The sequence below is a fragment of the Drosophila navojoa genome, chromosome X, assembly GCF_054131105.1.
Source record: "Drosophila navojoa isolate 15081-1374.11 chromosome X, UAZ_NAV_1.0, whole genome shotgun sequence".
In the NCBI taxonomy this organism is placed as follows: Eukaryota; Metazoa; Arthropoda; class Insecta; order Diptera; family Drosophilidae; genus Drosophila; species Drosophila navojoa.
In genome coordinates, this window is record NC_142895.1 from 7,437,495 (window position 1) to 7,452,856 (window position 15,362).

The 15,362-nt window shown below is 37.8% G+C and overlaps 2 protein-coding genes across 2 annotated transcripts in view; both read right to left on the bottom strand.

The window, feature by feature from the left end:
- disco-r (disco-related basonuclin zinc finger protein) overlaps positions 1-6,815 on the bottom strand; it is a 32,647-nt gene extending 25,832 nt beyond the window's left edge. Inside the window, exon 1 of the mRNA XM_089263471.1 lies at positions 6,193-6,815. The gene's annotated coding sequence lies outside the window, so the exon portion shown is untranslated. The remainder of the gene's footprint in view (positions 1-6,192) is intronic.
- Positions 1-15,362, bottom strand: part of LOC115564576 (uncharacterized) — a 122,990-nt gene that overhangs the window by 79,352 nt on the left and 28,276 nt on the right. The window lies entirely within an intron of this gene.

Sequence of the window (15,362 nt, forward strand, 5' to 3'; positions counted from 1 at the left end):
ATCTCTATCTGTGTATATGTATGTGTTTGTGTTTGTATTTGTATTTCTGCTTCTGCAATTGCATTCGTACTCGTTGCTTTGTGTACGCGGATCGACTACCTTGAACCGCGACCCCAGCTGACAGCGGGAGAGGGGAGAGCTGGGGGGCTGGGAGGGGCACGGCGATCGGCGATAGCATTTTGTGATTGCGATTTGACGAGATGCCAGAGCATTCAGGTCCGGGACACAGCGACAGCTAGTGGCTGACAGCGCACACACACACACACACGCATGCATGAATTAATATTGCTGTCTGTCGTTGTTGTTGTTGTTGTTTTGGTTGAGACATTGAGGCATTACGCATACGACACGCTGTACGAATCTGAATCAATTGAGTGTTGCTTAAGGCGCAGCAGTGCCACTTCCGGCCAACAGATGGCGCACGTGTTGGCCAGCAGAAGGGCCAACTGTAATTGTATGCCGGCTGCTGATCCTTATTTTAGGCCAATTTAACGCATATCGCTGGCTCGCTTCCTCTCTCTTTCCCTCTCTCTGTCCCTCTCCCTCATCCTTGCACACTCGCTTGTTTATGACTTGCAAAGAGCAAAGCAAGCGCAAAGACTTTGAAATTGGCGAATTGTGCACAGAGCTTTGCGGGAAAATTCAATTTAAAGCCAGCCACAACAAAGCAACAACAACAACAACAACAACTGAAACAACAACAACAACAACAGCAATAAATTGTTTCATTCGCGCACCTGACACATAAGCTCCGAATTGTCGTCTTCATCTGCAGTCGCGACCGTTCGACGGGATCGCATCGGATCGCATCGGCCAAGGTACAGGCAATAATAATAACAACAACAACAACAACAACAACGGCAACAACAGCAACAACATTGGCCTGTACATGGGATTGAACATCTGGTTGGTGACTTGCTGTGCCAACGCACCGTGGTGCGAAACCCTTGCAATTAAGACCGAAAAACATATGCATGTTTCAGCAAATTATTCTAAAGTGAGAGGGGGGGCAGGGCCGAAGGAGGCGGGGTCTCTGCCTCTGGCTTAACTCGTGGCTAGCCTAAGCACGCGCCCATTAAGTCTCTTAATTTGCCAATCCAATCTCGTGTCACAAATTGGCAGTTCGTGCGTTTGCCAGCTTAAGAACCTGAAACAGAACCTACGAAATGTTCTTCCAAAAATTTAAATAATAATAATTACAATTAAATAATAATAATCCAATATTATTCAAAATATATTTAAATTGGAGCTGCGCCGTGGCTGAAGCTAACTTAGCAGAGCTTGATTTGATTAACTGTTTCTGTATTTAGGAACCTCAAGACACTCAAAATATAAACAGAAAATTTATATATAAATAGGCAAAAAAAAAAGAATCTTAAAAGAATTCATTATGTTCATTCTAGACAGCTCTCTATATATGTAATATATAAATTATTTTGTATTTATGAATTATTTTATAGAGCTTTTCTAAGACCCTGTTGATTGTAATTATTACTAATTAATACTCATCTATTGATGAAAGCAGATTGATTCCAAAGCTATTTGAAGCACTTTCTAGCTCTTTTATATTCTAGCTCTATCAACTTATCTAATGCTGTTCTCCTCTTGCCGAGCTCCCATAGTTTTTTAGTTTTTTAATTTTTACTGATTATAGTTAATGCATAATCTATTATATGATTATGCATGATATTATAATGTATACAAGTTAAATATATAATATATACATATGTGTGTATATGTTATACGTATACTTCATATAACATGCGTATACTTGATATATATAATATAAACCCAACATATCGAAATTTCTTATGTAAAATAACATTTATATCAGAGTAAAAATAGAGAAATAATTACCTCTTTCTTCAGCATCTATTTTAACTTATACTTCTTTCCTTTCTATTTCTTCTCCCTTTTCTTATTTTACTTTTATTTCTCTTATATTATTATTTTATATATTTCTTCATTTAGTTTGTACTCTATTTTCTACTCTTCGAGTATTTCTTTCTTACTGTTAGCTAGTATATATATATAGTTAGCTAGTACTCTTATTCTACATCTCTCTTTCTACACTTTCTTAGATTCTTCTTCTTACTAATTTTATTTTATTTTATTAACTTCATTGAATAAAATTGGTATGCCTCCTTTTTTAATGCCTCCCTGTTCTCCCTGTTCTGTGACTTCCACTATTTCTTCTGGTATCGTAACCCTATATGTTCTCCAAATTCTACGCCGTTTTATCGCTTTAGTACCACTGTGCAAGGGCAACGGCGGCGACACTGCAATTATTGCAAAGGCAACGGATTATGAGAGCTGGCGCTGAGCAGCAGCAGCAACGACAACGACATGTCGGCATGTGAATGTCCGTCCCCAGCTAGAGAGAAGGGCGGGGCGGAACGGAACGGAAGGAAGAAGAAGAGGAGGCAAATGAAGGGACTGTGCAACTGGAGAGCGTGCAAAACGATTATCGTCCTGGACGAGGACGAAGCCGAGGGCAATGGATAATATAGAAGATATCGCTTACATCCAAGCAAAAACTCAATATCTCTTTCTCTCTCTCGGGAACCGGAATTGCTTTCCACTTCATTATAACTCAACTGCTAATTCATGACGAAATATGTTAATTAATAGGCACAGGCAGCAGAGCCAATGCAGCTGACTGAAGCTGAAACTGCAGCATGGAGCATTGAGAGCAAGCCAGAGAGAAGAAGAGAGAGGGAGAAAGAGAGAGATGTCTAGAATATATGGAAAACATATGATATGATACACTTAGTAGAGAAAATATATGAAGATTTTACAAGTGCTTCAAATGGATTTGGATATGCAGGAAGCAGAGAAAGAGGTAGAGGAAGAAGACGAAGATGATAACGAAGATAAAAGAAGAAGAACAAGTGTAGAGCTTCGTCATCTGATGAACAACAGGAAAAGTAAGAAGAAAATGAAGAAGAATGAGAATAAATATATTTAAAATAGAAAGAAATTCAAGAATAAAGAGAGGATGAAGCGGAATGAGAAGTAAATGAAGCAATAGTCTATAGAGAACTATATAGAAATGGAACTATTACCATATTAATTAAAGTAAAATTGTTGGAGATTTATAATAGCTTTGAGCCTAATAAGAGTTGGACAACAATTAGGTAAACAATATACTTGAAAATGCTGTCTATATGTATATTTTCAATCATAATTTAGATAAATCGTCATTTAGGCAGCTATCATTATCAAATAGGTTAATTTAAAGATTTTCAGTCTTGGAATCGAAAACAATCCTGAAGGAACTGTAGCTGAGAAACTGAACTGGGACTTTCATCTGGAATTTCCAATTATGTAACATTGATTTATGATAGATGTAAAAATAAAACTATAGAGATAATAGTCTATATGCATTGAGTCTTTACTTAAAGCTTAAATATTATCAGTTTGGGCAGTGAAAACTATTGATTGAAACTTAAATATTTCTAATAAATTTGGTGCCTTTTAATAATATAATACATCAAATATTTATGTAATATATGTGTGTAGTAATAAAATTTATATTTATATATAAATATATTAAAAAAAGATTTTCAAAATCCAATCGTTTTTTTTCTAATTTTTTTTTTTTTTTTTTTTTTTTTTTGTGCAAAATTTCAATTGGTTTTAGTCACGAATTATATGTACATATATGTGCATGTGTATATATCTTTAAAAGTATATCTAAGAGACTAGCAAACGCGGCTCAGTATAATAAATGATTTATCAGCAATTTGTCAATATTTATTTATTTATTTTTGTTATTTTTTTGTTTGCCACAACTCTGCGGTGGCGACAAAGCAAACTCTATTGTCAAAGCTGCAGTTGTTGTTGTTGTTGTTGTTGTTGGCTTTGGCTGCAGCTGCAGGTGCATTGAGGCATTGGTGGGCCCTGAAGTTGGCATCAAGCGTCAACGCCTGAGCGACAATTATTGCTGGCAATCAAGCATAGGCAAATCAGCGACTGCCAGCAGCCGTAACGAGAGGCATAGCCAAGAGAGTGGGAGCGAGAGAGAGAGAGAGAGAGAGAGGGAGCTTAAGACAGACAGAGAGATACAGGGAGAGAGAGAGAGAATTAAAGTCTTACAGACTTTTTTTTGTTAACACTTGAGCAGAAGCTGTGTGTGTGTGCGAGTACCTTATGAAGTTGCAGCAAGAATATAGATATATAGCTATATATTTATATATATCTGCACACAGATATACATATATACGCCCAACAATAGCAAATAATAAAAGAAAAAAAGTCAACTGGCTGTTCGGTTCTATAGCTAATTATAAGCATGGTGTAAATTTACAATGCCTGTGTTTACAGCTCACGAACAGGCGATTATATATACCAATATACAGATAAATATATATATAGGTATACCTATGGCCATTCACCATCTCCCTCTCTCCCTCTCTCTATATCTTTGTCTCTTCTCCTTTTCACTATTTAGAGCTGTGCGATTTGACAAAAGGCAAAGAGCGCGAGATGTTAATGTAAATATTAAGACAACTGGCAAATATCGATATTCTTGACAGCACAAACACAAACACATATGAATACATATATATACTATATATATATATATAGATAAACGATTATGCTTAGTCGGAAATTCATTATGTCCCGCGCATCTGGTCAAAAGTATTTCAAAGACTTTCATTTGTTTAAACTTTGTTTTCACTCCAGAGCAGCAGAGCTCTGGCTATATTTAATTTCTGTATTTTTACCAACCACTGGTAATACAAGGTGTTAAAGATATTGAGAGACGAATCTTAGTTCTGAGCAGCTTTCCAATTCATTTCCATAAACAGCACTGTCCAGATGGAAGTTTGGTTCTTAGAGATATTTATAGATATAGAGGGAGAGATACATATAGTGTATAGTGTATATAGAAAGCGAGAGATTTATTGAGTGAAGAGTTATTAAATGACTTTAGAATACAAGAAGATAAACTCAGCGAACAAAAAACTAATATTAATAAAAACAAGCAACGTCTTTTACATATATTTACATATGTATATAGATATGCTATCAAGAGTCTGCATATATAACTTCAAATCGGTGTACCCATTATGGGAAACTAAATTTCGATGCTATAGCTCAAGTAATTCTCAAGATCTGCTTGATAAAGCAACGGAAATGATCGATGTTTAAGAAAGCTATATAAGATTTGTGCTATGTTCATTTATATACATGCATATGTATATTATTATTAATATTATTAAATTCATTGATTTAATAGCTTACAGAGAGATAAGCGAAATATACATATAACGAAATATATTTATTGTACATACTATATATGCATACATAATAAATATATACCTATATATGTATGTAAATAATATAGCTACAAACTGAAATGAACTTTAAATGCCCTCAAGTGCCTACATAGGTATATGTATAGCTCATAATATACATATGTATGTATATTTCATAATATTTGTATGTATAACCATAAAGTGTTAACCATCATATAAAGAGTTGACATACAACTCATTCTATATTTAAAGAGTTCATATGTAATCCTTTGATATATGAAATATATATATAGAGTTTATATATATCCCACTATGTAATCTCTTTAACAGTTTCGACTAAGCAATCTTAAATCTAATTACTATAAGTCTTTGATTTGACTATCCACAACATATAGTCTATCATTCATTCCCTTATTGATATGCCTCAGATCTTATCTTTCTTATTTCATATATTTTATTATTATTTTTAATCAAAATAATCCAGTGACATTATGCTCAGAATTTAATATACAATATTAAGTTTTATTTTTCCATTAAAAATAATTGATTCCAAATGGATCCTTCAAAGAAATAGCCGTTCTATAGCATATCTGATTAATATATACATATATGTATGTATGTATTTATCAATTATATATAATAGATACATACGTATGTACATATAAGCATATGCATATATGCATGGTAGGTACTTTAACAGTTCAGAGAGAGAGAGAGAGAGAAAGAGGGAGATCTCTGTATCATAAGTGTCAAAGGAGGTCTTTATCGAGCATACGTCATGTAACACTTAAAATCCATATATAAATCTGTCTAAATCTAAATGAATCTAAAATATATATATAGCCAAGTATTTGCTATATGACAAACATACCATAGATAGTTTCTAATTATCTCAAGATAATTCGTTTAAGCCAAAATAAGAACTTACCTGAATTCGGAGTTTTATTTGTTCTGCCTTTGTTAACTCCTTTCTTAGTTAATACTCTTAGAATAGTTGTTGTTGTTGTAGTTGTTGCTTCAGTTGTAATTGGTGTTGTTGTTGTAGTTGTTGTTATTGGTGGAGTTGAAGTTGCTGTTAGAGTTGTGTTTGCTGTTTGTATTTTCGTTGTTGTTGTTGTAGTTGTTGTTGTTTTGATCAATTTGCTTGATGTGTTTGTTTGTTAAGTTAGTTAACTCGTTTAGTTGTTGAACATCGTCACACACACTCACACTCACACACATACATGCATATGCCAAACATACACGCACACTGTTGGGCATATGTATGTGTGCGATTGTTGTTGTTGCTGTTGTTGCAAATGTTGAGCATTTTTTGTTTGGATTCTTCTTCTTCTATATTAACTATTATTAGGCGTTTGTTTTTGTTTTTCTTTTTCTTTAATACTTCGTTGTCAGCTCTGCTTCTTCTACTTCTTTGTTGTTGTTGTTGTTAGCACCTTTTGTTGTTGTTGTTAAAATTCTGATCACATCATAATTATACTTATAATTATAATTCTTTTTATTATGTTTATGTTTAATGTGCTTGTTGTTGTTTGTTTGTTTGTTGTCGTTGTTGGCTAACTGTAAAATTAATGTTGTTTTTATTATTAGTATTTTATTTTTTTCTTTTTGGGTGCACCAAAACAAGTCTTAAATCGTTAAGTTCTGTTTTTGTTAAGCACAGCTGCGCCCGCACTCACACACACACGCATGCACACACACACACGTGTGTATATATACACTGAAACAAAATGTTTTGTTGCATATTTGGGTTAAAGAATCTGTTTGCAGCATTTTATTGATTTGATTTGATTTTTTTCTATATTAATTCGTTTTATTATTATTGTTGTTGTTGTTGTTGCTGTGTGTTTGTCCGTCCGCGTGCGATTTTTTTGTGCGACAGGCAGAAGCAGCAGCGCCGCCGCTTTTGAAAACGGTTATAAAATCGCACGACACAAAAATTTGCTGCGGCAACGGCAACGGCGACGACGACGACGACGACGACGGCTGCTTCTGCTGCGGCTGCTGTCGTTGTCGTTGTCGCTGCTGTTGTCGCCATTTTTGCTTGGCAAAACTTTTGTGCACTTTGCACTCGCTCTCGTACACACACACACACACACACACACAGAGGCACGTGCATGCATATATATATATATATGCAGCTAATGCGCTCTCGCTCTCGCTCACGCACACACAAACACATATACACACGGCGAGAGAGGACAACGACAACGACACAAATAACAAACACACACACACACACATACACAGTCACCCGCACCCGATGCCAACGACGACGACGACGACGACGACGACACACACAATCAAAAACTCATTCGGCTACTTGGGTGCACACGCCTCCTCGTGCTGCCAGCCCTCGGCCCTAAAGCACGCTCGGCCACCAGGCAGACCAAGCATTTCTATGTGCCACACCCCTACGCCCTTTGCATGGACTCTAATAAAAAGCCAGCCAGCCGCAGCAGCAGCAGCACCAACAGCAAGCCGAAAGCCAATAAAAACAAAAAAAAAAAAAAAAAAAAACAACAACAAAAAAACGAGAAAAAACGTGCCGAGACGAAGGTTTTGCGACAATATGCGACGACGCTGACGCTGGCAGCGCTGCTTGCGTTTGCCTTCGACCAATGACACTCGACGACAATATTAAAGAACACACACACACACACACACGCACACAAAAAGAGCTACGCACACAGCGACAGCATGTATATACGAAACATGCAAAAAGCGAATCTCGAAAAAACGAAATGTCGTCGTCGGCGTCGTTGCGCGGCAGGAATGGGGGCGAACAGCGCTGCAGATGCTGAGGGACAGCAAAATATGTATTAAAAAAAGCAAAAAAAAAAAAGAAAAGAAAAAATTACGCAGCCACACAGAGTACCTCAAGGCAGGCGACAGCAGAGACGACGTCGGCAGCGACGACGACGACGACGACGACGACAACGACAACGACAACGACTATGTAATCCAATCGAATCGAGAACAAACACACACACACGCACGCACACAGCAGAATGAGAGGGGGAGGTAGAATAAAAAACGAACGCAATTGAAACGCCGAAACCAATCCAGAGGACGCACAAAATGACGAAGCAGAAGAGCAAAAGGCGACGGCAGCAGCAGCGACAAGCGACAAACGACGCGCGACACTTGTGTATGTGTAGGTGTGTGTGTGTGTGTGTGTGTGTGTGGCTGTGCTTGTGTTTATGTGCGAGTGGGAGCGAGAGCATGGCAATTGGAATGCAAGCCAAAAGCAAGCAGTGTAGGAATAGGAGTAACTGTCGAGTAGGTGGTGCAGGACAGCACCAGCACCATCTGAACAGAGCAGAGCAGAGCAGAGCGAGAACGTTGTCGTCAAACGACGAGCGCGACCCCTACAACAACAGTTAGCTGGGCTCTGCCAGCCAGCCAGGCAGCCAGCCAGGCAGCCAGCCAGTGGCGACAATTGAGGGTAGTCATTTTTTTATGCTCGTCCAGTACATAGCCAGTCAAGGACTATATACAGTTATACATGTGACTCTCTCTGTGTGCGTGTGTGTGTGTGTGTGTGTGGGCGGAGGGTGTGTGTGTGTGCTTGTGTATGTGTGCATTAGGGGCAGTTTTTATGGCTTGTCCAAGTTTCACTTGCAGCACATTTTGTGCATTTGCATTTCGCATTTATCACAGAGTTTCGTGTTTTTTTTTTTTTTTTTTGCTCTCTTTCTCTCTTCTTATTTTTCTTTGCACATCAAAAACAAAAACACAAAAAAAAAATTATATTATTATTATTTTTTTGCTGCAATTGCAATCAACTAAAACTGTAAATTCTCGTTGATGAAGCACAGTAAAAAAAATAAAAATAAATAAAATAAAATATACAAAATTATTGAATAAATCATTTAAATCAAATGCAAACGAACGTGGAAATGTTTGTAAGGCTCTTTACGATTTTCGTTAATTTCGTTATTTATTTATTTTTGCAGTTGTTCTGCGCTTTGCCGTTTTAGCGACGGCAAAACAAGACGCGCGCGCGCAACAGCAGCAACAACAACAAAACAGAAACAGAACGCAACGCAACGCAACGGAATACAACAGAACAGAACAGAACAGAACAGAACACAACACAACGTACAGAGGAAACGTACACAACAAAACGACAACGAGGAGCGTCAACGACAGCGACAACGACAACGATAGCGACAGCGACAGCGACGGTGGCAGTGGCAGTGGCAGTGGCTTGGCCTGGCCTGGCTTGGCTTGGCTGGGCTATGGCAAAGTCGGCAGCGCAGCCAATGCCGGTGGGGGCGACAGTGCAGCCACAGCCACCACAGCTACAGCACAGCAACGGCAGCGGCGGCTATGGCCGCGACGATAAAATATCGGTAAGCAGTTCAGTTCACACAAGAGAGACTATGACTGCGACGACAACTACGACGACGACAGCGGCGACGGCAACGGCGACGACGACGACGACGACGACGACGACGGCGGCGACGATTGCGATGCGATTGCGATGGCGATTGCGATGGCGATGCGGCAGCGGCAACTCAACTTTACTATTTGAAATCACATCCAACGCACGTCGCCGTCGCGGTTGCTGCTGCTGCTGTTGCTGCTGACGCTGACGCTGCTGCTGCTGTCGTCGTCGTCGTCGCATGGGCCTGGGCAGTGTTTGGCGCTCGTGCTTGGACTCGGAGACCGAGACCCACCTAGCGGCGAGAAAAGACAGCATAAATACACACACACAGCCACACACACACATATACTCACACCGCCTCTCTCTCTCGTATATTTCGCCGCATGCATAAGCTGAACGGCCACTGGTGGCGACCAGTACACAAACACACGCACACTCACACACAAATGCACAAATACATATACTGGCGCCGCAAGTGTCCATTCGCTTCTGTGCGTATTGTAGTGCTTGCTCCCTCACTCTCGCTCATGCCCAGCCCATAAGCAGCAGGCACACGCATACACACACATACTCACACACACTGAGTAAGACGAGAAAAAAACATATTGGTACTGAATGGCAGAGAGAGGGAGAGTGATAGAGAGAGAGAGAGAGAGAGCCAAAAAACGAGCAAGCAGTTCAAAATTGAATTCAAATGCTTATTTCCCACGTTCGCTCTTAAGAGCGAGCTGTGCGCTCTTTGGTGTTAGCGTTGACTCTCTGCACTATGATTGTGCACCCTACGTTTCGGCCAATTGTGAGTTGTGAACGATGAACAAATAGTTTAGGAGGTTTTTCTATTATTGTAAATATTAATATATGGTACTATAAAATGTATTTTTTACATAAATAGTTGTAATATTGTTGTACATCGTAATTGTTCAGTTGAGTGTCTACTATTACTTCAAATATATTTTTGCAGGGTATTTTGTGGTTATGCTGGCCGCTCTGTTCACTGTCCAACTCATTGTGGGCGCTGGGCATGGCTTGAATCAAGTGTGCACTAATGAAATAATTAATTACGAGCACAAGCACAAAATTCAGCCGTTGCTCAACATACACACACACACACACACATGCACATGTATTGTGAGAGATGGGTCTATGTATTTATTTGTTGGTGTGCTTGCTGGACATCTTAGCTTTAAGTGTCTCTCTGTGTGTGCGTGTTTGTGTGTGTGAGTATCTATTTATGTCCGTTTGGCTGTGTGTGTGTGTGTGTGTGTGTGTGTGGATGGGGTGTCGCCGTTTTTGATGCAGCCAAAAAAGAAAAAAAAAAAGAGCGAACACAACAAATCAAATCAAATTTAATTAAACCACTTTAAGCGATTTCTTAGCCACAAAATTCGATTTCCATACAAATGCATATGCATACATACATACATACATAGACATTTATATATTGATATTTTTATATATTTATGTATAATATAAATTTATACATCTAATATACACATACATGTAAATATATGATCATATTGAAATTGTTTCATATTTAATATCGAGTGCCGTCGGCAAATTTCATTGATCATCGATAAATTTAATTGTTATTAGGTCCCATTATTCCACATCAAATACCAAACGAAAATAAAAAGAAAGAAACAGAAAACATTAATTATTTGATCAGTTTTGTATGTATAGAAATATATTTTGATTTTAGCATATGAATAATTGTAAAAATTAGTAATTGTAATAGTAAGGGTAACAGTTAAATTATACATAGAGGTAATTAAAAGTAATTAAACAAAATTTTTAGCATTATTTATATAAGATTTATGAGAAAACGTCTTGAGATAATATAAGAAAAGAGCTTTTTAATAATTATAATAGGGCTTTTGTTCCTAAAATTATGGTTACACATGCTTGTTTTCCCCATAAATATAGTATTTAATGTCTAATATGATATAACTATATTATAATTATAATTTAATTTTCTATTCAAATAAATTTTTTCGGGTTTAAATTTGTTCATCTGTTGATTTAATTTATTGATATTGCTTGTGGCATTATCTTTATGAGAAACTCATTTTTATTGTAGTCAACTTTATAATATATTTTAATTTGAATAGCTTATTATTATTTAATTTTTTTTATGAGACATTTGATTGATAAAATGTGATTATAAAGTTTATGTGTTATTTCTCTTTTCAATTCCAAGATTTACTATATACATATGTATGTGATTTCATTTTCATTTAAATACATACATTTATATATACCTATATAAATGCCTGATTAAGTTTTTATATGTGTATTGATTTCTATAGGAATGTTAAAAAATTATTAAAAAATATTTAACTTTAATTCAAGTTTTAATGAACATTTGTTTTCTATCTTGTGGCACTTGCTAAATAAAAAAGTATTTTTACATACAAATGCAGCCCATTAAACATTTCGCTCTTTAGCTGTTTCAAATTCGAAATTCAATTTAATATTTTAGTTTTGGAAAATACCATTTCTATAAATTAAATCATACATATATTGTAATATCGTAATTAATTTCATTGATGATTTTTTTTCAGTTATAACTTAAAGATTCAGCCAATCATTGATTTATAGCACTTTCATTTGCCTAAACTATAAATTAAATATGTATAGACATACTAAAATCTTTAATGCTCATACATACATATATACATAAGTATACACATACATACATATATACCTATGTCTGTGCCCCACTTGAATCATTTGTTTATCTGAACTTCCTTCCTTTATCCTCTCTTCCTCCGTTTGGCATCTTCCCTCTGCTGCGGCTCAGCACTCATGGTACCGTTAGCTGCTTAAGTCTGTTCGTAATCGTCAACGATTTATATATATATTTACATACATAAGCATATATGTATATGTATGTATGCATACTATATAGAGCTCTCCTTTTCCCACACGCATTCACCAGCAACAACAACAACAACAACAACAACAGCAACAAATCGACGACAACTGCGACGTTAGCCAATGGAGCCAACGAATGCGGTCGGCAATGCCACCCTCTAGCCCCACCCCACACACCTACCCCCCTCCCCACACGCCCCTCGGCGCCTACCACTACACCTCCACCGTCACCTCCACCTCTCACTCTAGCACACGCTGCCCACGCAACGAATGTGACACAGTGAAATGTGTCGCGCGTCGAACGTTGTCGTCGCGTCGGCAGCCGCGCTCCTCGCCGCGACGCCCTGCTGTGGCCCTACCCGTTCGAAAAAAGACAGCATTGGTCAAAGCCGAAACGGATGGCCGCGCATGGCTCTGAGCGAGAGCGAGAGACAGAGAGGGCGCGCGACCGAGCGAGAGAGCGCTAGCGCAGAGGCGAGCGTGCGAGTGGGCTACAACTAGAGCGTGCCTCTCGCCTCCACACACACACACACACACACACACACACACACGAACACCCAACAATTGCCACTGTGCTCTCACTCTTATGACAATGTCGGCAAAGCAGTGCAAATGCCTTGCTGCTGCTGCTGCTCGGTCAAGAGAGGGCGGGTGGCAGCGAGCAGAGCGTGCAAGCAGAGGGAATGATTACGAGAGGCAGTGTGACAGGGAGGGGGAAGGGAAAGATAAGTGTGTGTGTGTGTGTGTGTGTGTGTGTCAGTTTAGGGCCAAGCATTAAAATCGCAACAAAATTGCGACAATTGCGACAACTTGACCCAATAGCCAAATAAATATTTATGTGCATCAAAATGCCTATGAATAGATCATAACTGTTATTTCGAGAGTGGCACTTCAATTGCTGTTGTTGTTGCTGGCGTGATTGTTGTTGTTTGTTATCTTTGTTGTTGTTGTTGTCGGCTCAAACTTCAAATTGGAGTGTGGGAGCGTCGCGGTCTTTTGTTAGCCAATCTGAAGGTCGTCAAGTCCAGGCCCCAAAGACTCTCGCACTTAGCTGCTTCCTCTTTATCTATCTCGCTCACTCTCACTATCGCTCTCGCTCTCGCTCTCTTTGTGCGCTTGCCAAGGATGGCTAAACCGGTTTATATTTCGTCTGCTGATTGCAATTGAGGTTTTAGCGCGCAGCATTTGAATTATCTCAACACTCGCAAATAGTTGCAAATTATCAAATACTTTGGCTAAACGATCGTTGCTCCACCCGCAGCATCACTTTTTATTTTGTTTTCAAGATTTAACTCTGCAGGATAGATGATTAAAGAGAGAGGGCGTGGGCGAAGGAGAGAGCGAGTCTGATGGAAGCAACCCATATAGTATATATACATATAGCTTTACTTGATATTAGAATACTATTTTACGATATCTTCATATCTAATGAGCTGAGTGAACTTAAGGTAAATGCTTTATATGATATTTCAACAAGTGTTTATCTATTCCTATTCCTATTATTATCTATCTCTTTCAATTTCGAAACTCTATAGTAGAATATAACAGAAGTAATGTAGATCAACATCATGTTATATTATATAAGAGCAAAAATAAAATTCATTTAGAGTTTCAAAAGTGAGAAGTTTTCTATATACCCAATCGCATTGTAAATAATATATCTTGCTTCATGTATAAAATCGATATTGAAATGTAAATAATTTAAGAATTAAATTTTATTATACGCACATTTGATTTCGAATTCGAAATATTTTAAACATCATTCACTTAATATTGAATAATAATAATTATATAATAATTAAATACCAGACCATCATACTTATTGAACAATAATTATATTGTTATAAAGTATCAGATCAAAGTCTGTGGTATATATGTTCATACATACATATGTATAATGGAATTCAAAATCTTAAAAATTTTGATCTATTTGATCTACTAGTTAGATATAGAATTTGAAATCCGTTATCCATATGGCATATATCAAATAAACATATATCGAATTCGAAGTCCCTATATCAGATTAACATCTCATCTTATAGAATTCCATATTGCATATGCATATTTCATCAAAGTCGAAACCTAGGTACGAGATCGATTTCGTAATCTATCTGGTGTTACGTATTACCTATATCAATTCGAATTCGATTTTGATTTCGATCTTTCAAGAGCGGTATTACTGCATCTGTTGTAAGTTTGAAGTCGAGTTCGAAATCTTTCAGGAATCATTTATTACCTCATCCATCAATTCGAATACGAGTTCGATATTTTGGACATATTACTTCAGATGATATGAACATCAGTTCGAAATCTCTCAAATGTTTCGAATGCGAATTCGAAATCTCTTACGAACTATTATATCGATTTGATGTCGACGAATTTGATATTATTCAAGATCTCGCTTCGAACATAGTCGCATTTCCATAATCTATAATCAATTTTCTGCTACTATAGATAAAATTGGAATAATTCGGAGTATTTGTGAAACTTCCTTTGTGTCTTTTCGTATTTCCGATTTGCGTGTGACAGCTGTGACTAGTTCTTAGGGGCAATTTGCTTGGGGATTTGGTTGGTTCATGTTCGAGAGCGTTAATTTGTGACAAGAAGATAAATGTGCTGTGTCTGCCTCCCCTGGCCCCGCGATCGCCTACCGTCTGCTGCCGCACCTATTGCTGTTCTAACGCTGTCACACAGGGGGCGAGCACTGCCCCTCTCCCTCACTCCCGCACTCCCGCACTCCCTCACTCGCTGTCTCGGTCTGACTGCTTATAGCCATGGCAAAGAGCATGATCAAAGACAAAGCCGAAAACGTTGCCGTGCTATTGAAATCA